This window comes from Poromitra crassiceps (assembly GCF_964638095.1).
Source record: "Poromitra crassiceps genome assembly, chromosome: 25".
Classification (NCBI taxonomy): domain Eukaryota; kingdom Metazoa; phylum Chordata; class Actinopteri; order Beryciformes; family Melamphaidae; genus Poromitra; species Poromitra crassiceps.
This window is the reverse complement of record NC_139649.1, coordinates 12,434,454-12,457,019: the sequence shown is the minus strand read 5'-3', so window position 1 is coordinate 12,457,019 and position 22,566 is coordinate 12,434,454. Positions and strand designations below refer to the sequence as shown.

General features: G+C 44.5%; 1 protein-coding gene across 1 annotated transcript in view; it reads right to left on the bottom strand.

Annotated features, from left to right (window-relative positions):
* Positions 1-22,030, bottom strand: part of ppp1r16b (protein phosphatase 1, regulatory subunit 16B) — a 119,535-nt gene extending 97,505 nt beyond the window's left edge. Inside the window, exon 1 of the mRNA XM_083661083.1 lies at positions 21,965-22,030. The gene's annotated coding sequence lies outside the window, so the exon portion shown is untranslated. The remainder of the gene's footprint in view (positions 1-21,964) is intronic.
* Between the last annotated feature and the right edge of the window lie 536 nt (positions 22,031-22,566).

The window sequence follows — 22,566 nt, the reverse complement described above, 5'->3', positions numbered from 1 at the left end:
TCTCTATCTACAGTAGGGTAACTGGCTCCTATTGTGTCTTATTATTGTAACGTTTGAATCAGCGTTTCATAACTATAATAGCCTAATGTTACTGTAGCCTGGATGACGTCAGCTAATGCTACCCAGCCTTCCAGCGTTTATCTTCCATAATGCATTAAATCATAATCACAATGCGAAGACATTAGCTGATCACCACAGAGCTGCACAGACAAGTTTATCAGATAATTTCGCCGTAAAATGTGTCCAGGTGATCAGCTCTGAAGCCCCGGCTTGTATGGTCCGCTAAAATCCGATTTCGATATAGGTGTTATTTTGATCAATATTGTATAGCTGGCTAGACAGAGGAGTTTATCTGGAATCAGTGTGACAAGATCCCTGCTGCTAGCTTGTCTGCCTTTCTGTGTCAGAGTATCTAGCTACATTATCTGCATTACATGCTACACCATGCAAATATATTTCGATATAATTCAAACAATTAGCCCACTGTACTACTGGACTGTGTATTGCTGTGAATAAGTTAGATTTGATTGTGTAAAGTGTTACATGTTATATTTTTAACTGAGCTTTGCAGAATTACCTCAACACAATTGTGTTGTGTATCAGCTTTAAATATCCAATATATACAGCATTAAACAAACGACCAGCAGCATTCAAATGTGCAAAAACGTTATATTTATTGAAATGTGGTGATCTCATGTCACATTACATAATGTTATGCCCAAATGGTCTACTGCCCAGAAGCGTCACTTTACATGTTTGGTAGGGAATTATTTTAATTATGTTAAACCAGCGTTTATCTTCCATAATGCATTAAATCATAATCACAATGCTATGAAGACATTAGCTGATCACCACAGAGCAGCACAGACAAGTTTATCAGATAATTTCGCCATAAAATGTGTCCAGGTGATCAGCTCTGAAGCCCTGGCTTGTATGGTCCGCTAAAATCCGATTTCGATAACGCTAGGTGTTATTTTGATCAACAGACCTCAACCTCAACAGCTGTTTTCACTTGAATTTCCTCACGTAGTTGCATAGCCATATAGCTAGCCAGCTAGTAGCTAGCTCGGGAGCTATGCTTTAGAGAGGCCAAATGCTAACGGCTAGGTAGTGCTAAGCCGCTGCAGCTGTTACACGTCATTGACAAAGACGCACTCTCTGATTGGCCGATCACGGCAGGACTGATGTTGGCAGTCACGCCGTCACTCATTGGCTGCGGGGTGGCTGCGGGTCTGCGGGAGTCTTTAAACCGCCGCGGAAATCGTTCTGAATGGCCCGTTCGCTAGACGATAGTGACTGGGAACTGAGAGAGCAGGTCACGTGGTGGCTGGGTTTACCGGGAACTGAGAGAGCAGGTCACGTGGTGGCTGGGTTTACCTAGGCTAATGTCCACTGTCCAATGTCCTCCTCCAACACACCACAGGCTGCTATGAGGAGAGCACTGTCCACTGTCCTCCTCCAATCCATCACAGGCTGCTATGAGGAGACCACTGTCCTCCTCCAATACACCACAGGCTGCTATGAGGAGACCACTGTCCACTGTCCTCCTCCAATACACCACAGGCTGCTATGAGGAGACCACTGTCCACTGTCCTCCTCCAACACATCACAGGCTGCTATGAGGAGAGCACTGTCCACTGTCCTCCTCCAATACATCACAGGCTGCTATGAGGAGACCACTGTCCACTGTCCACTGTCCTCCTCCAACACATCACAGGCTGCTATGAGGAGACCAATGTCCACTGTCCTCCTCCAACACATCACAGGCTGCTATGAGGAGACCACTGTCCACTGTCCTCCTCCAGCACATCACAGGCTGCTATGAGGAGACCACTGTCCACTGTCCTCCTCCAATACATCACAGGCTGCTATGAGGAGACCAATGTCCACTGTCCTCCTCCAACACATCACAGGCTGCTATGAGGAGACCACTGTCCACTGTCCTCCTCCCATACATCACAGGCTTCTATGAGGAGACCACTGTCCTCCTCCAACACCTCACAGGCTGCTATGAGGAGACCACTGTCCACTGTCCTCCTCCAACACACCACAGGCTGCTATGAGGAGAGCAGTAAACACCGCTAGCAGTCTCCGCCTGGCACGGGCAAATGCCAAGACAAAAATACGCAGGCGCAGCTGCAGACACACGAGCAGCAGGAGTAGGGCTGGACGATATGGTTGAAACTTGAAATAAATATAATTCATAATCATAAGGATTTCTCTCTATATCAATATACTATATATCACCATGTGGTTCATTCATGTATGCAAAATCACATTAATCACAATGATCAAATGAATGTTCATCTCATTTAACTGAATGGTAATGTTATATTCATTCACGTAAAATGTGCTTGTCATCATCCATTTAGACAGCGGAAATGTGTGTCACACAACGATATTAAAATATCTTCATATCATCACAAAATTATGATTCCACTGAAAGACGACGAACAATAATATTGAATGACTGTCCAGCCAGCCTTAGCAGGAGACAAACACATCTGCAGACTGGAAGAGGAAAACTTCAGTGCAATTCCACCACAGGCCCTGAAAGATCCCTGCAAGACATTAACAAGCAGATAGAATGCATCACTGTCAGTGTGTACACACACACACACACACACACACACACACACACACACACACACACACACACACACACTAGTGGCCCTCTGCATCACTAATAATGGTGGTAACAGTGCGTGACATTTAGCAGAGACTCAGCGAGGAGGCGTGTGCTGTGTCAGGACAGTCCATATGGAGACACACTGACGGCACTGTCACACACAATGGCCCAGTGTGAGACAGCAGAGTGTGTGTGTGTGTGTGTGTGTGTGTGTGTGTGTGTTTAGCTACATGTGTGTCTCCATGGTAGCTGCGTATGCCTCACCATGTTATGAGAACATGTGTGTGTGTGTGTGTGTGTGTGTGTGTGTGTGTGTACGCTATGCACGCATGCCTGCTTGTGAATTTGTAGCTGAAAGAGGCTGAGCCCGGTCCCCACTATGCCCCCTATCTGCCCCCCTAAAGCCCCCGACACCCCAACCCCCCAGCGGCCCCCTGCCCCCTGCCCCCCCTGCCCCCTGCGTTCCAGGCCACTGCCTATGTCTCCAGGTCCCGCTAATTCATTTAATCACCACCTAATACCAAAGGCAGGCCAAGCTGATTAGAAAAAGCCCTCCAAAAGCATTCAGTCAGACAGGTAGGAGGAGTTACAGCTTCAGTCAGACAGGGGTAGGAGGAGTTACAGCTTCAGTCAGACAGGGGTAGGAGGAGTTACAGCTTCAGTCAGACAGGGGTAGGAGGAGTTACAGCTTCAGTCAGACAGGGGTAGGAGGAGTTACAGCTTCAGTCAGACAGGGGTAGGAGGAGTTACAGCTTCAGTCAGACAGGGGTAGGAGGAGTTACAGCTGCCGTATAAACGACAGACAGATGTCAGCCATCGTTCACTGCGGAGATATCAATCTCAATCTGTCTGCTAGAAACCTTGTCATTCCAACCCCATTTACTGTTGACATTATGCCTAGTGGTTGATCAATGATTTGGCTTCGGCTTCGGGGTCAGAGGAGACATTTCCAGCTGTTAATTACATTAAAAATGGCAAAATTAATACAGGGATCTCTGCAGGGAGGGAGCCGATGTGAAATGGAAGATTTAATGCAGCTTTGCCGGTGCAAAAAGCTTTCCTCTCTCAACTCGTTAACTTTTTACGTTTTTTTGGAAAGCAAAAAATGAGATTACAGAATGGTAATTTGAAATGAAAGAGCCTGATCCAATTTCATGTTTAAATTGAGCAATACAGCCTCTTGGAATGAAATGAGTTCTACTCATTTCATGTTTAAATTGAACCATAAAGCCTTTTGAAATGTGAGGGTCTGGTCCGAGCTCATAGATGACGGTGTTCAGGGCAAAACAGAACAGAATGAAAGCACATGCAGGACAGAAGGGCCGGTGCCGTCAGTGTTCGTGCCGTCACTGAGCCTCCAGAGCTTCCCAGCACACACACCAAGAAAATCAATGCACAGCCCACTCCTTGCATTCCAGAAAAGTGCTTGACAATGTGTGGTATTTACCCCATGCTAATGCTAATAGGTACTTTAGAGCATGCTATCTGTGATATGCAGCCCGTGGAAGTAACTTCACTTGCGTGATGTTCAATTTTAATTTGTTTCACACTTCAAAAACTCAGCGCAGGACTAAACAGGGCAAACCCAGAATGACTTATTTTCCAAATCAATGAATTTCACCCCGAAGCTAAATGTATGAGATGATTTGTTGTGCTTTGTTAAGTTTGGGCTATGGCCTCAAAAAACAACAAATAATTGTTTGGGTTTCGTGTTACAACTGTTTGGAGCAGTCACTGGTCTGGACTGCTGATGCTAAATGATCAGACACTGACACAGCAGCTCTTAAACCTCTGCACAGAGGATCCCAAATTGTACAACTCTGGTTTTCACCGAGACTCAGCATCATTACCACATGATGCTAGTGATCATTTTGCACACTGACTGTCTGAGACTCAGCATCATTACCACATGCTAGTGATCATTTTGGACCCTGAGTGAGACTCAGCATCATTACCACATGCTAGTGATCATTTTGGACCCTGAGTGAGACTCAGCATCATTACCACATGCTAGTGATCATTTTGGACCCTGACCAAGACTCAGCATCATTACCACATGCTAGTGATCATTTTGGACCCTGAGTGAGACTCAGCATCATTACCACATGCTAGTGATCATTTTGGACCCTGACCAAGACTCAGCATCATTACCACATGCTAGTGATCATTTTGGACCCTGATAGAGACTCAGCATCATTACCACATGCTAGTGATCATTTTGGACCCTGATAGAGACTCAGCATCATTACCACATGCTAGTGATCATTTTGGACCCTGACCAAGACTCAGCATCATTACCACATGCTAGTGATCATTTTGGACCCTGATAGAGACTCAGCATCATTACCACATGCTAGTGATCATTTTGGACCCTGACCAAGACTCAGCATCATTACCACATGCTAGTGATCATTTTGGACCCTGATAGAGACTCAGCATCATTACCACATGCACATGCTAGTGATCATTTTGGACCCTGACCAAGACTCAGCATCATTACCACATGCTAGTGATCATTTTGGACCCTGATAGAGACTCAGCATCATTACCACATGCTAGTGATCATTTTGGACCCTGACCAAGACTCAGCATCATTACCACATGCTAGTGATCATTTTGGACCCTGATCGAGACTCAGCATCATTCATTACCACATGCTAGTGATCATTTAAAAAAACTCTCGTAACGGACAAGCCCGTCTTTTATTGTCACACGAACACCACAATACATGCATGCGGCCACAACACACTCATGCTGACGGTGGCTGGTGAAAAGTGTCCTCTGCATTTAAGTTAACCCATCCAGGCATGTCCTTTCCTCTGAGGGGCAGGCCAGGAGCAGTGGTCGCTTTCTCGTACAGCGCCCAGGGACCAACTTCGGATGATGTCGTCACTGGTCGGATGACGATGACGATCTGATCTTCTGCATGTTGTTTTTAGTGGGGGGGTTACAGTATATACGGAGGAACCCCCTGGGGGAGCACGGGGAGAACATGCAAACTCCACAAGGAGAGAAAGGCCCTTACGACGAGATAACCCACCTGGGCAGTAGGCACTGAAGATATGGGGGGGGACACAACCACAGCACTAACAGTGTCCCAGGCGAGAATCGAACTCAGGACCTTCTAACTGTGAGGCGACAGCGCTACCACTGAGCCACCGTACCCCTTTATTTTGGGCCCTGACTGAGACTCAGCATCATTACCACATGCTAGTGATCATTTTGGACCCTGACCAAGACTCAGCATCATTCATTACCACATGCTGGTGATCATTTTGGGCCCTGAGCAGCACATGGCCAGCACATAGCCATTAAAACAGGAAGCAGTTGGTTGGGAGTGTTACACTGCGATTTGACATCTGACCTCGCCGACGACCCCAGCCATTAGCCGAAACGTGACCCCCGGGCATGGCCATGTCAAACAGAAATGGCGTTAGTCACACTGACACAACACAGATCTATCTTTGGAGGGCTTTGGAGGCCAGACATACACTCTCTGTATTACATCGTACACACAGTGGGAGCCATTGTAGAAGACTCCCACTTCTGCATCTAGCTTGTTTTAGCGCCACTGGATGTTCCAAACAATTCCCCTCGGTCAGTTAACCACCACATGTCTAAAACCATGGGATTTGATGGTCTATCTGTAGCTATACATTGCTCATTACTTCCATGGTGTGTGTTCCTGCGATCAGTTTGTGCCAGTCATTTTGCAGCCAACTCAATCAGCATACTCAACTGGGAATACTGTGAAAAATAATTTTGATGGGAATTCAATTTTGGTGATCTGATAACGCAGTAGTAGTAACAAGGATGATGTTAAGTAAAAGGAGTCACAATAAACACGTGTTTTTTTTTAGGTTTTGGTTGGTTATTCAAATGTGTCTTTTTATCCGTAAATTCCGGACTATAAGACGCACCGGTGTATAAGCCGCGGGACCAAAATTGACTATTTTTTTCTTCTATAAGCCGCACCGGACTATAAGCCGCGGGTGTTTTGATGTTTAATTACCATATGAAAGGGTTCGTGCACAGAGAGGAATGTCGGGAAAGAGATCGCTGTTTGGGGAAGCTCCCATTTATTAACATTTCAACAAAACAAAACAAAAGTCAGGTCACTAATCCCCAGACAAAATCACACAACAATAGGCTATATGTGCAGCAAACCTGTAACCAGAGAAGTCAAGTCACTAATGCTCGTCTTCCTCTTCTTCCTGCGTACTGAAACCACCAAAGTCCTCATCTTCAGTGTCGGAAACGAACAGGTTCAGGGTGGCTTCGTCAACCACTCTCCTCTCTCCTTCATTGTCACTCAAAACCAACGAACTCCTCTTCATCTATAGCTGTGTTTCCATTACAGTTTTTCGCAAAAGAATTGCGATATTTCTACAACTTCGACAATGTACAATTGCGACTTGTAGGCGTTTCCATTGAAGTTGCGTTTGAGTGATTCCCCGTTGCAGCAGCTGCCACAGTGATTACGCACGGGGATCTGCCCCATATCCCGTCCCCTGCATGCTCAAATCCAACCAATGGTCAATGGAAATCCCAACATGAAGTTACAATGCATATAAACGAGCCTGATTATCAATTCAAAAGAAAATGAGTCGCAAAATGTTGCTGGCTGCGTGAATGCAGTCAGCGCGACAGGCAGAGGAAAAAAGGTAGCCTAATAGCCTACAACTGGTCCGATTTAGAGATGGAGGGGGGAAAAGGCTGATTTGGTTCTATAATTGCACCTGAAACGTGTGCAATGTATTAGCCTACTCACAGTCACTGTATTCACTTCAGACAGCACCACCGCACCAGTGTGTGCTTTTCATCCTCTCATCTCGCCGCTGTGCCAAATGCGCGCACACAGGCAGCCTGCTGTCTGTCGAGCAAAGCTTTTTTTTGGTGAAATAATCCTCCAGGGCGCTTCTTGTTAACAGTCCGAGTGAGTGGCAGGTCGAACGTCAAAGGCACTTCATCCATATTTATGATCTGCTCCGGTTCGATGGAATATTCCTTGATCTTCCTTTGTGTGAATTCGCCGAAGTTTGTGATTTTCTCCTGGTAGTCGGGGGAGGGAGTTGATGGGCTTGTGGCCGTTTGCTTACCGTAATTACCATATGTAAGTGGTCACGCACAGAGGGGATTGTTGGGAAAGAGATGGCTGTTTGAGGAAGCTCCCATTTACCGTATTACCGTAACATTTCAACAAAACAACATAACACAACACCACCGTTGTTTATTTTTACAGTGCACACAGTGTCCGCGGTGTGGTGAAAAGAGGGCAAGAGAGGAAATTAAAACAGAAGTGGATTTATAGTTAGAAAGAGTGCTAAAAAAGAGTTTTTTTTTTTTTTTTTTTCTGAAAAAATCCATAGATAAGACGCACCGTTATATAAGCCGCAGGGGCCAAAAAACGGGAAAAAAGCCGCGGCTTATAGTCCGGAATTTACGGTACATACAATCCATCCATTCATTCATTGAGGCTTGTCGCTGACAGTGAACTAATTTGTCAGTATTTTATATTGGCCCTGGAAGTCTCTCTCTGTGCGCCCCTCAGCATTATCAGCAGGTTCCTTTTACCAACAGGAGGAGGGAGAACAAACAGGACTGGACCTAATCAGAGGTACAGGAGAGCAGAGGAGTGGATAGGAAGGCAGAGTGGCAGCAGCTGCTGCATTTAAACTGACAAACTGAACAGGCTTCACTGAGCCATGAAGCTCCACACACTCCAGTCCGCACGCGCGCGCGCACGCACGCACGCACGCACGCGCACACACACACACACACACACACACACACACACACACACACACACACACACACACACACACACACACACACACACACACACACACGTTTTAGTGCATGTTTTGAGTCAAATGACTTGAGGCAAGTGTATAGTGAGTGACCATCCTGAACCAGAACCAGGAACGCCACAAATCGCTGAGCCTACACTCTGATCTGATTCAGATATCTGGATGTTCAATCACAGTCACACCCATTTAGATATCGACTACTTTTCCATACATGTAACAATCACACAAAAACACATGTAACAATCACACAAAAACACCACACAAAAACACATGTAACAATCACACACGCCTTAAAGCCACGGTTGCGAACCTGGGGGAGAGTGAGAGAAGGACAGAATGTAGGGAAACAGTGGATGGATGAATCCAGAAGGAGGCGATAATGCAACATAAAGGATGCCAACTGCCATAAAACACCACAGAAGAAGAAGTTGCTGTCCGTCACGATGGGGTGTTTTTTGTTTTTGTTCTCGTGTCAACTTAATTTGGACAGATTGAAAAGACTATGTAGTATGCACTTTGTTGTGCATTGTTTCATGTCAATTCTGTGAATAAATACCTAATTACTGTGCTTTTTGCCTTTTTAGCTGTATTTTTTCCTCTTCAGTTACACAGATATCGTATGGTACATGGAATGTCTCGATTATCGCAGTGTATCGTGATACCATCGTTATCGAGGGCCAAGTATCGTGATAGTATCGTATCGTATTGTGAGTTACTCTGCCATTCCCACCCCTACAAACAGCCCGTCGTGACGGACAACAACCGTGGCTTTAAGGAAAGTACTTTGTGTTTGTGTGATTGCTACACGTATGGAAGAGAAGGGGGAGCGTCGATATAAAGGGAGTCCGCAGCAGTTTTAGGGGCCTGGCGAGAGCGGGACTATAGGATTGAACGTCCAGATATCAGAATCAGTCGTAGTGTGTTGTCGAGGCTAATCCCTCTGGTGAAATGGATCAGAGGAATGTGTGGAGAGACAAATTCCTCATTACAATGTATGCAAATATGGCAACAGTCCAGTGAATTAGTACCCATGCCAAGAAGCAAAGTCTGTACTCCAATTAATTGTCAGGCCACTATAAGAAAATATAATTATGTTCAGTGTTTCCCCGAGGTTTGCTGCAGGCAAGAAGAAACGATCCAATTAAAACACTGAGATGGTCAACAGAATTAACGGATGGGTGTTAGGCGATATAACTTGTTACCTTCAGCTCAGTTCTCTGTCTCTTCTGCCCTTTGTGAAGCACAGAGAGGAAATAAACTAGCAAAACACAGTAGAGAGACCTTAAGTTAACACTGAGCACAAATGAAATGGGTGCACATAAATTAGGCAAATATATTATAAACATATTTTGATTCTTTCAGGGGGGTGGGAAGGGGGGCTCGCTTTAGGGGAAACACTGGTCTTGTAGAGGAACAGGAAGCAGAAACTTGCTCCATCTTTATGCCCTCCTCCATCTAACCTTACCCCACCAGTCTGCCTTCATGCCCTGTCTCCATCTAACCTTACCCCACCAGTCTGCCTTCATGCCCTCTCTCCATCTAACCTTACCCCACCAGTCTGCCTTCATGCCCTCTCTCCATCTAACCTTACCCCACCAGTCTGCCTCCATGCCCTCTCTCTCTTTCTGTCCATTTTTGTTTGACCAACCCTGTCATGTCTCCGTTGCTCCGTCCCTCTCTCCCCTGACATCCTCTAAGAGGACGTTTCTTATTCTGTCTGGATGACTTGTCCTAGTTGGCGCTGGGCACGCTGCTGCTGCTGCTGCTGCGGAGAGAATGTATTTCCTCCGGTGGAGCGTTGATTTAAAGCACTCGGGTCAACTTGATTCTGGGTCATCGTCTCCCCCGTCGCCCGTCGTCGTGACGAACCAGGGCAGTGGCAGACAGACAGCAGTCAGCATATAGACAAAAGCAAAGTGTGTTGTTGAGGTGATACAAAAATAGCAGAAGTGTCCAGCAGCAGCACCCGGATTTGACCCGAGAAGGAGTTAAAGGAACACTCCGCCCATTTTCAACCAGCTTTGTATCATTAGAACATCAGTAGTATATCAGAAAACTGTAAACGGTTTTGAAGTCTGTCATTTAATTTGACAGTTATTGAGTGTTAAAGTGTGGACCAGTGACATCACTGGTCCACACTAACTCAAATTAATAACTCATTAACTCATCAACTCTCAATAACTGTCAAACTAGATGACGGTTTTGAAGTCATTCATCTAGTTTGACAGTTATTGAGAGTTGATTTGAGTTAATGAGTTATTAATTTGAGTTAGTGTGGACCAGTGGTCCACACTTTAACACTCAATAACTGTCAAATTAAATGACAGACTTCAAAACCGTTTACAGTTTTCTGATATACTACTGATGTTCTAATGATACAAAGCTGGTTGAAAATGGGCGGAGTGTTCCTTTAAGAATCTAACAGCCAGACACGCAACATTGACTGTTGTGGAAGCGTGCCTGCCGATAATCCAACTCGGATTGATTTCAAATCCCATATATATATATAAACACAATTGAGTGTGTAATTGAACTCCTGGCAGCGGCACACTTTCACCCACGTCACCAAAAGTGGGGAACAGAGCGATCGACCAAACAAACAACATCCACACACACAGTCTGTCAGAGCCTCTGCTGAGTCTGTCTGAGCCAGGGCTCACAAGCATGAAGCAGCAAGCTCACATCAACTCGTACTGTAAGCACCCAAGTTAGGCTACATTAGCTTATGTCCACATAAGCCGTTTGCTTGATGCTTATAAATAGATCATCTAGGCCAGTCATATTGCAGTAGATCTGCAAGAACTCATCCCCGTAGGGCCTACTGACCAACATAACGAGTGACCAACATATTACCGTAGTCAGCACTGCACACACACAGTGCTGTTGGCCCTACGCAGTCATACAAAGTCCACGCTACAATTGCTGTTAACCTACTTCAAAACTGTACTTAGAGATTCTGCCTGACAGACACAGCCAAGTCACCACTGCTCAAGGTCCAACAGTCCCACCATAATACTGTCAAGCAGGAGAAAAGCAGTACTGTCCTACTATAGAGACGCTGTGGAGCGCGTCACAGCTGGAAAGCCCCGCCCACCGTTGGGGAAACCTGGATCGCTAGTCCAAAAGGCAAAAGCTAAAGAAAGGAAGGAAATCTGAACAGATATGGACACTAGCCTGACAAGGTTTATCCTGTTCTCAAGCAGATGCATCTCTCAAATAATTATTTCAGCACACTGCCTCCAACAGAGAGGAGGAGGTACATTGAGAAAAAACGAAGTTAATGGTCTCCATCAATGTCCAATTTCACTAATGTTACTCCAATAAAGCTGGATATATAAAATGACCCCACACAGTGGCCTCGGCCTGATGTGAAATACTTGGACATTTTCCAGTAACGTTACTTAATTTAATCATCAGTCCAGGCAAGATAATATATTGATATGAATTTGACTTCATATTTAAAAATCTGAAGTGCAATATGCTTTTCAGACTAGTGTGACTGACGTGACTGACATTGCTGTTAACACGTTCACTGCCACTGCTGTTTTCAGAATCCAGCTGTTGACTGCCAACGACGTGTTAACACGTTTTCAGAATCGATTTTTTTTTTTTTTACGGTGGGACGTTGATCTAACCCTTTTACGTCTCCTACACCAGAATTGGAGGTATTGAATGTGTATAATCTATTTTACCGACCCACTGAGTGTCGACATGTCTCTCCACAGTAGAAAGAGGCGACCCAAAACTGGAGGGAAAAGCGCGAGGAAGCCGTTCTCATACTGTAAAATTGATGGCGAAAACGCTTTCACTTTCGCGCTGATGCACAGCGGTGGCAACGGTGGGGGGTTCCAAGAATAGATTGGATGCACACTTTGAAACACGCAGCATAAATATGACCAGAATCGCATCAAAGCTCTCAACCAAAACTCCACGAAACGAGCGAGTCCACCCAGACTTCCTCAAACAGCGGCCGCGCAAACAGGCAGCAGCCAGGCAGCAGCAACTTCGTTGTGACACGCCCGCTGGAGAGCCAGGGAGGCAGGAGGAGAACACACACGGAGGGAGGAGTTGGAAGCAGAGGGGGGTTTCCTGCTGTTATGGAGGAAATTACTGTTCAAAACTATTGTTTAGATGTCTGACTCTTACTGATGCCAAAAATGAATGGTTAAAGTGACTGTTCTATCGAATTTCACAAAAAGCCGTTTATCTCTGAATAATTTTTCTGACGCTGAAACCATGCTGTATTCAACTGCTAATGCTTACATAACTACTAACTCTACAAACTAACTCTTTTAGACAGAGAAAGCACACATTCTATTAGTTCTTTTGAGATATTGTGTGTTCACAAAATCTTAGCAGAAAAGAATCCTCGGGTCTTGAAAGATGAGCCAGAATCCTCAAAAAAAACCTCTGGCAGAAGCTAACTACAGTAAAAAAAAAACGTCTGGCAGTGAATGTGTTAAAATGGATCGATGCTAAATTAACTATAATACGTTAGATGACAAATCAGTGAGATTTCGCATTACTTTTGCACCCTGTAGCCTACTGGCAGTCAATAGAGCCATCACACATGAACGCAACTCATCTGTTTTAGAGAGAGGAAGTGGCTCAGTCCTCTCTCCTTGCAGCAGATCCATATTTTTCTTGTCAACAGCTTCCTTGTTCTGCTCAGGAGAACAAAAAACTTTAATTGGTGATATTTTTTTTTACATTTGTTGGCTGTGCAGCCCACCACACAACAGCTTTTAGCCATGTTTAATTCAAGGAAAATGACGCTGGTGAATGGAGAGCTTTCCCCAGGGCAAGATATGTCCCTCTCCAAATATTGAGGGAAGAAGCCAGACTGTGCTGTAGCTCCAATTTAAGGCATTTTATTTAATCCCATTTGAACAAATTGGATGTATTGTCAAATGGTACCCAAGAAGATGCTTACATGTCTTCAGCCTGCCAAACAACATGCATTGCTTACAGTGAATTCTTTAAGAATGCAACAATAAAGCATACTGTCAATTAAGGCTGCACATTTATGCCAACAATAATAAACCACAATTATTTTGCCAAATATTGTGATCACAATTCGACCACAAGAGACCAGTTGTTAAGATTTAACAAGCTGCTTTATTCAACAAATGCCATGGCATGGCAGCTACTTTGGCGTATGACACCGTTGTAAGATGACGCCCCTCTTGTGGTGGGAGGGGTCATCTGTTTAGCTAGGATAGAGAATCCCCCCAAAAGGAAGAGCTAATTTCCCGAAGCATCTTACAGCGGGTGCTGGTATCGTTGCTCGTCAAGACTTACGGCCGGCGCTTTGACTATTATTTCTGGCCTTCAACTTGGCCTTAGTGTCTTACGGCAGGCACTGCTCAACCGCTCAACCGCCTCGGCATTTGATCCCTCGCCCGTTCTCCCCCCTGCAGCGGGCCGATGTCTGTTGTAAGATGATGCCCCTCTTGTGGTGGGAGGGGGGCATCTTTAGCTAGGATAGAGAATTCCCCCCTGGCTTCAAGACTCGTTGGTGGCCCGACTGGGGAGGTGGGTGGGGCGAAACGAGAGCTCAGTGGGGACAAACCAAGCCCCCGGGAATAGCGCTGGGCTGTGAAGCCATTTGAACATGGTGGCGAAGCTCTGTATTGCAAGTCACGTGACGCCATGCAGCCCAGAAAGGAAAATTCCCATCCACTTGCATGGGGACCCCTGGCAGCTGTTAAACCCAGGGGAATTTTTTCCGGGTGTGACTCAAAGTATAAAACGACTATTTTAATTATCAAATTATTTTTTATGGGTCAATTTTTTCTTCAGAAGCCACTAAGAGCCGTATACGGGTGTATTTTCTTCTTTTAATACATCCATGGGTGGGAGGGGTGGGAGACGTCATGGAATACGTCATGGCACACATGCGCACTTCGCCTGAGGCCGCATGGTCAGGAAGTAAAAACAGGAAGAAAAACCCCCCATGATGGCTTCATGCGCCAATGAGCAGCCTCCGTCCGAATGCATGGGTGGGCGTGGCACGTCCCCTATCTAGTTCTTTTAATACATCCATGGGACAAACAGCCGAGATGCCAGCTACTGCTATGATTCGGCCAGAGAGGAAGGTGAGCTAAAATCTTCGCTATATATACTACGATGAAACTGGCGACGACTGATGTCATAACCGACGTCATACATCATAACTGACGTCATACTTGACTGACGTCACGGGCTGATCAGATATGAGAATATGGAATATGGAGGTCGGTCTACGTAGGTTGAAATTCAGTCTGCGACTAGGATTAGGATTATTTGTCTCATTTTAAGGAAACAAATTAATTTGACTGTACTTGTGGACCTTGACAAATAGGCTACAGTCACTTTTTTATATTTTTCAATGCAGTATTTCTCAAAATAGCAGCAGCAAGACAGTCTCTTATTGTCTTACTCTTAGTGGTCCTCATTTACACACTTCAAATTATTAGCTTGGAGTTGGAGTGCTGCTGCTACAACCCTAAGAAGACAAACACTGCACAGAATCGGTACTTGTTTGTCTTAACATCAATCTATCTCCAAATTTAAATGACAGAGATGGTGACTCACATTTCATTCAGACACAAACAATGAACATGTATGGATTTTCTATTTATAAACACCTTATGGTTAAACTTCTCATTTTTGCTCCAAGGAGACAAGACATGGATTTTATATTTATAACTGAACTCGTGGTTAAAATTATACACGTCTCCTGCCGTATTGTAAGATCAGATGATTTTCCACCGCAGAAAATGCACAGCCGGGGCCACAACGCTGACAGTAGTAGGTCAGCCCAAAGCCCCAGATTAGCCAACAGACAGCGTGTAAAGTAATGGATTAAGAACACTCTAACTGTACCTAAGTAACTAATACGCTTCTTTTCTTTTGCTTGGGCATACTGAGGCTTCTCGTAGGGAAATGCTGATCAATAAGAGCAGCCTTGTTGAAGTGTTGGATCTTTAAGCAATGCTTGTATTCCTCATGCACCAACAGCAGACATCCTTCAAACATGACTTTATGGTCACAATCAATCTTATTAACTCAGTGGATTCTATCATATCCGCAAAGACAGGCAGTAAGATGTACTCATAAAACCAAAAATGACAAGTCAGATAATTAATATCAGACATATTACAGTTTCTGGGGCAATCTCCTCAAGTGTTGTAAAGTGTTGATAATAGGGTGGACTTGGGCGGATAAGGTAAAACCTTTTACCAGGGTATTTGAAAATAGCAACGGTATCCGTTTCATTAATGTCATAAAAAAAGTCTCTCTCTCTCTCTCTCTCTCTCTCTCTCTCTCTCTCTCTCTCTCTCTCTCTCTCTCTCTCTCTCTCTCTCTCTCTCTCTCTCTCTCTCTCTCTCTCTCTCTCTCTCTCCTCGAATTTGCAGCTTCCTCCAAGGCAAGCCCTACAATGTGATTTTTTTAATGTGATTTTTAATCAGACGGTAATACAGTACACCAGGATCAAATTTATGGGAGTTTTAAAAGGTATCAAAAATTGGATACCGCCCAACCAAAGTTGATAACTGTCTTCTCATAAACCCAGTCCACACAGTGTTCCATCCTGTCCTTCACCCTGTCTAAACAGTCTATAGGTTAACTCAGAAAGGATCTAATAAACCTCTTCTCCCTGGCAGACAGTATCCTGCAAGGAGATGGCCATGTCCAGAAGACAGTCCAATTATCTTTCTAGTAGGGCTGTGCCGATTCACTTATCTCCCGATTCGATACTATCACGATACTTTGGTGCCGATTCGATATATATTGCGATTCACGATTATTGCGATTCTACGATTATTGCGATTCGATATTACGATTTATTGCGATTTTTGTTTATTTTTTTCTTTTCTTTTTTCAGTTTGTTTGCTTTTTTACACTAGATTAGAACATGGGAAAAGTTGAATCATACACTAGAGACTGTATATTATATATCATGAGTAGGGCTGGGCGATATAGTTAAAAACAGGGGCGGACTGGGATCATAATTCAGGCCGGGCATTAGATACCAAGCAGGCCAGGCCGATATGGGCCAACGCGCGTGAAATTTGGGCCGTTTGAAGCCAGATTTGGGTCCAATTTTACAATGAGATGCACCCACTTTAACCCTGAAGTGTAATTATTACTTCAGACTAACTAATAAAGTAATAAAACCACTAGTAAACCAGTAGGCGGCGCCTGGCCTGCTGTTCAGTGAGTGGCCTGACTGCAAGCACCCAAAATTTTTTTTTTTTTTTTTTTTTTTTTTTTTTTTTTTTTTTAAATTTGCGATTATCGATTCTGGAATAAAAGATCGATCCAAAAAATCGTGACATTAAAAATCGCGATACTTAGGTGAATCGATTTTTTCCCCCACCCCTACTTTCTAGCTCTGCTTTGTTGTTGTAGACTTTGTTTCTGTATAGTCTCTCTTTGCGTGCCATCTTTGTTTTTGTGATGTCCCCACCCCCTTCCTTTTTTCCAACCCTCCCAAGTAAAGGTTAAGACCATAGAGAGCCGCAGAAACGAGTCCGGAAATCATCGATGCTAACAGTCCTGCTTCTTCACTGTTTTCGCCTATGGGAGTTTTGAATGGGTTTTTGGCGCGATGCTTCTAATAATCTCTCTGGGCAACGCTGGCTTAATCAAACGCGAACCAGTGTTTAGTAATATCATCTTCACACACGAGGACCACTTTTACGAGTTTTGAAGCTTTTACGTGCCGTTAAAAGGGCGGCTAGCTAGCAAACGGCTAAATGAGACTACACTGTTGAGTCGATGGAGATATATACGTCAATAACGTCACCACTTCAAAGGACGAACACGGAAATTCTCTTTCCCTCACCTGGTTCAGCCCCGTTCAGCCCGGGGTAATCAGTGCACACATCAACAACAGGTTGAGTGCTGACGTGACGTGGAAGCCTATGCGACAGTGTGTAGTTCTGGATTAGCTTAGCTCAAGCTTTTTACTTCTAGGGCTCGCATTTACGCTTCAAAACTCATGAATGTGGTCCTCATGTGTGAAGATTATCCGACGGAACTCTGGTTCGCGTTTGATTAATCTTGCGTTGCCCAGAGACCGTATTTGAAGCATCGCGGCAAAAACCCATTAAAAAATCCCATAGACAGAAACAGTGAAGAACCAGGAAGTCCGGGACTTCCGCGTTCTGACTACGAAAATACGTCATCCCTGCGGCTCTCTATTGCTTTGTGTTCCAGCAGCTAGCAGGCCAGGCTTGGGTCTTACAGCAAGAGGTGCAGAGAGCCTGCAGCAGGAATTCCCATCCTTTTCTGACACGTGACGTGACGTGACCGCACACTGAGGTCAGAAAACTCCTAACGCCCCCCCCTCCTCCTCCTCTCCAAGTCTATTTTGAAATGGATAAACATACGAAAGAGTTGTTTTCAGTTCGAGTAGGAACTCTTCTAGGAGATCCCGTTTTCTACAGCCTCTCTCCACAACAGCAGCTCATGTTTAGGGTTAGTCGTCCATCTGCTCCACACTGCGCACTGACATGAGCAATTCATGTTTATTTTGGAGCAGTTTGTCTGTTTATTTATAAAAGGGGTTTGACCACAGCACGCCCTGACCTCCAGGTTGTAACTACCACCCCTGCTGCAGGCATCCGGCTCACTCTGGATCTCCGGGTAAAGTCAGGAATATCCATTCTTTTCTCCGGTTGTCTTTATCTCTTCCCTGTCTTCTTTAAAACTGCTCCTCTTGCGGTTTTCTCTGCCTCTTTCTCTCTCTCTGTCTGTGTGGATCTGTCCCGATGTTGAGTCATTTCACTGCCTAATGATGGTTTGAGTCCCCGGCTAAGACCCATCTAGAGTAAACAAGGCCAAAGACTCAGCCAGCCTGCACTAAAGTGTCACTTCTAATCCACGACTACACCAAGATGGCCACACAGAGAGCCTGCTCTGTCCCTATAACTGCAGGCACGGGCACAGTCATGCTCTACATCCTAGTTCCTCATTGCGCGGCTCGCGAGACGCTGGCGGCTCTCGAAGCTTTAGTTGGCGGCTCTAAGAAATTGCAAAAAAAAAAATTATATATATATTATTTATTTATTTTTTATTTTTTTCCTGCTCTCCCCAAAATCTCAATAAACCTTTATGGCATATTATTACAATACAACAATACTGGTGTTGACAGTAATAGACGGTGCCAAATCATTCAAAACAATAAGCATTTTGCTTTTAGGAGTATTGTGCCAGTGTGCAGCGCTGTTCCAAAACGTGTCAACGTGTGTCGTTGCCTGGGAAACGCACATCCCATAATACAAATGTTCGCATCGCATCCCATAATAGTATGATGATACTTGGGATGCCATTGCGAACATAGATGTGAACAGGTTAGCTAAAACTTCAGCGTCGCCAGCGACGGCCGCCACCGTTGCAGTCGGGGTACGTTTCGAAATCCCTCCAGGCCTGAAAGATTTTCTAGGGGAAACTGGTATATATATGTGTGTGTGTGTGTGTGTGTGTGTGTGTGTGTGGAAAACAATAAAACAAAAAAATGGTAGGCAGATGTGCTTGGTTGGGGTAGCTTTTGGTGTTTTGCGGTAAAAGTGGCTCTCCTATTGACTTTGTGCTGCCAGTGCGGCTCTCATCGAAGTAATAGTGAGGATCACTGCTCTACATGCTCTACATGCTGACTGACAAAGGCAAAATAAAGTAAAGGCTGTACACCACTGGCTCTCAGTCAAGTTTATGTCACAATAAAACAGCCTTTTGAGAGCATTTTGCTCCTCTTAATGTGATGTGATTTCCTGTTGAAACAGGAGGCAGAGGGGCGGGATCATTCAAAAATCAATGGTTGTTTTATGAGCTAAAAATGCAAAAATGTCATTTTCCATTTCAGTGTGACTGAGACTGCATTCACGTTGGGTAAATCAGTCCCTGATTGGATAGCTAGACTGAAAACCAGCGGGGCTCTCTCTCTGGGTCTGGTGATTGATGATTGGCTGCTGCTGTCGACCGTTGGCCATGCCACTGCATCGGAGCTGGTGCGGGAAGACCACACGCCATCACCTTTGCAGTGCCACATCGCCACAGAAAGAAAAGCGCTCCGGAACCAAAGTAACGCGCTGCGGAAGCAACACGGACCTTTTCTGGAAGCGCACACAGGAGCAGAAGAAGTGACGGCGTTACCAGGCTACCACATTTAGCATGCTATCGAATCCAGACAGCGGAGGAGGAGCGACGAAAGTAACAATCAGCTATCGAGCACAAACAAGGAACGCGTTTCAGCACACAGATATATCATGGAGAAGAGCGTGTGATGTTGCAGGTTTTCTCCTGAGCTGCTACGGTTACGTTACATACGTTATATAACAGGCTAGTCAGTGATACTGGTCGTTCTTGGAGATATACAGTCAATGCTCCAACTCTGGGAACGACTGTTATTAAGATGTTAATGTAATAAATCTGGGCTTGCTTGAGCTAGCAAAATTAATTACTGTCTCACTCTCCTTTCTGGCTATAATTTGCCAAATAGCCATGCCACAGTGCTACATGATATAACCATAACCATCTTACGCGCTTCAGCTCGGAGCCTGTATCATTTCAGTATAAAATAATGAGGTTAAAAAAATTGAATATGCTGCAAATAGCTTTTCATGTCTATATAATTTATTTAGGCTACCAGTCAGGTATAGTGCCCTCAGTGCACTGTGGCTGATTTAGTTATTCTAGAGATAACTTTCTTACGGTACAGCCGCGGTGACGTTCTAAGCTCTTTTCCAAACTAGGCTAACTTTACTCACTTAGCATCCTGCAACTCACTCTAGTGGCTGCAGCTAAAAACACACACACTTCCTACTGCGTCACCCACGCACGTTACTATACTCGCACTAGGCCACCTTCTTAAAAGTGACAAGCTTGATAGAGCTATTCAAGTAATTTGGTGAAAAATCCTGTATTTCTTTTGTATCGCAATATAATTATATTGCAGAAGTCAAATATATTGCAATGTCAGTTTTTCCTAATACAGTGAACAATGATGATAGCAGGAAAACACCTGCAGACACCCCTACGCTCAGGCCCACACATAGGAGCAATATCAAGGACAGAGACCATGGACACACACACACACACACACACGCACACACACACACGCACACACGTGTGTACTGTCCATTTAAAACCAATGAGGGCAGAGCACACAGGGAGGAAATACAGCTAACAACCAGACATGAAAGAGCCCATCTCAAACAGCAGAGGGGAAAATTCATAAAAACAGTCTTCAAAAAGACACACACACACACACACACACACACACACAATGTCGGCAGAATTTTGCCTTTGAAGTTCAACAGCTGTGTTGCTCTAAACTAAGAGGCATTAATCTCAGGACAAGAGCCCGGCTCTTTTAGATATTATGAACTCTTATAAGCCTCAGACATACCCAATATGACTATAGGCTGTATGGACAGCAGTTGACAATCGGTGTTTGAAATGCACCAGTAGACAAATGTCATGCTTTATATAACATACATGTAAGGAAACGTCACAAAATTACTCACAAAATTCTTTGAAAATGTATTAGCAGTCTTAACCCATGCACCGTGTGTTCATACTGGACCAGCAACGCTTGCTGTGCTTTGCTTTCCACAACAATGTGAGGAAAAAACCTTTACAATGGCCCCTTGGGTCAAATGCCTTCCTGAACACAGAGTACAGAGCCACAAACTCTATGAGCTCACTTCCTGTTCACGATGGATTCACTCATTCTGATTGGTGGGTGTATGTCTGAGGACACAGTCTGCACAAGATGCTGGGCTTCTATGCAGAACAGCTAAAGTACATGCTGCACTAGTGCATACATGTACGCCACCTAGTACTGCAAATAATATGCAGAAACACAGCAGCTTCTGAAAATTAACAGACTCAGACTCACACACACACACACACACACATACACACACACGCACACACACTAGGGATGTCACGATACTAGAATTTCTACTTCGATACGATACCCAGGAAAATATCGATACTCGATACCATTTTCGACCACGGGAAGGGGGGATGATGACATCATAAAGAATAAAAGCATAAAAATAAAGTTAGATGGATAGACAGGCGCACACTTCTCCATAATCTAGGCCTGATCAAATTTTGAATTTAAACAGCAGATTACCCCTGCTCTAGCCATCAGAACACGTTTAGCTTGTTGAATCAACAGATACCCACCAATGATAGGGAGGGAAAAATCAGTGATTTTTCATTAAAAGAAAGCACTGATGCCATCAACACTGTTGCAAATGAGTATTGTATCCATTTAAAATTGTTACTATTCATACTTTCGATACCTGTTGCAAATGTGTATTGTAGCTGATTCAAATGTTCAGTATTGATACTTTTCGATACTATCGATACTTTTGACAACCCTAACACACACACACACGCGCGCGCACACGCACACAAGGCTGAAAGGACTGAGATAGCATGGTGCTAAAGCTTTGCAGTACAAAACAAAGACATAGTATACAGACACATCACATGCAGCCAGTTTTGGCGGTTTTACCCTCACAGTTGGGGTTGAGAAATCCCCAGCATCCCGCTGGTCCTGACCAGCATGGGACACACCATTGTGTCCACTGATCACTTCAGTATCAACCCAGGAGAAGAAGAAGGATTTCAGGCACGTACATGTTAAGTAAACTATAACTGACTCGCTCGTCCTTTTTAATGTGGTATTATTTTTGCAATAGGGGAATAATTTTGCAAAAAAAAATGGCCAGGACTATAATGTTGTGTACTCCTGCTACACATTTTAAAATCCATTGCGTTTACACTGGTCAAAACCTCATGCAAAGTTAATACACACAAATGAATACACACACAGGAGTAACAATGAGACATGCTTTCTCCTTGTTCAATAAAAGGGTTTGGAGGGAATGTGTATAAAACCAAATGTACCACCTGACCCAACATCCATTCCTTGAAGATTTGGCAAAACTCAACCACGACGAGGCACAATCGATTTCCGATTTTTATCCCATTTTCTCCCCAATTGTACTTCGCCAATTTTTCCCCTCTGCTGCCCCGGTCGCTGCTCCACCCTCTGCTGATCTGGGGAGAGCCGTAGACTAGCACCATGCTTCTTCCGAGACAGCTTCTCCTAACAGCTGG